Here is a 532-nt window from a genome sequence, read left to right on the forward strand (position 1 = left end):
CTCTGAGGGGATTCGACCACTTGCCTTAATGTCTCCTGGGCAAGCAACTTGCTTGTTCTTGTAGTAACAGTCGGTCTACCTATATTGTTTTGTATTTTTCCTGTAGGTCTTTCTTTTAAGAAGTATCTTCTGTTCTTCCAGCCACTCCAGGCTGGTCTGCTTGTCCTTTCAAGTGGAAATTTCCCATCTCAGAAGATCTGGATGTGGTTCAGGCTTCCACCTATAATCTTATGTAATGCAGAGGCTCCACAGGAAGCCTCCTTCACTGGGCACGTTGTAGCTCCATTTTAGGTATTCCAATCAGTTACAGGCAGGAGATGGACTTACAAGCTTTCTATGGTGATGTTTCTGGCTATTTCTTTCTCTCCCCCTCCAGTCTCTATTTTATAATATAATGCAAGGAAAACCAAGATTCAAAAGACAGCCAAGCATCTTAACATTGTTTCCCCCCTTTTACCCATTCCAACCATTCCAACCATGTCTCAATCCCTGTATCCCAGAGCCCTGTTGTTCCAAGGTCGTGCATACATCA

Source organism: Chrysochloris asiatica, unplaced genomic scaffold, assembly GCF_000296735.1.
Source record: "Chrysochloris asiatica unplaced genomic scaffold, ChrAsi1.0 scaffold00142, whole genome shotgun sequence".
Classification (NCBI taxonomy): Eukaryota; Metazoa; Chordata; class Mammalia; order Afrosoricida; family Chrysochloridae; genus Chrysochloris; species Chrysochloris asiatica.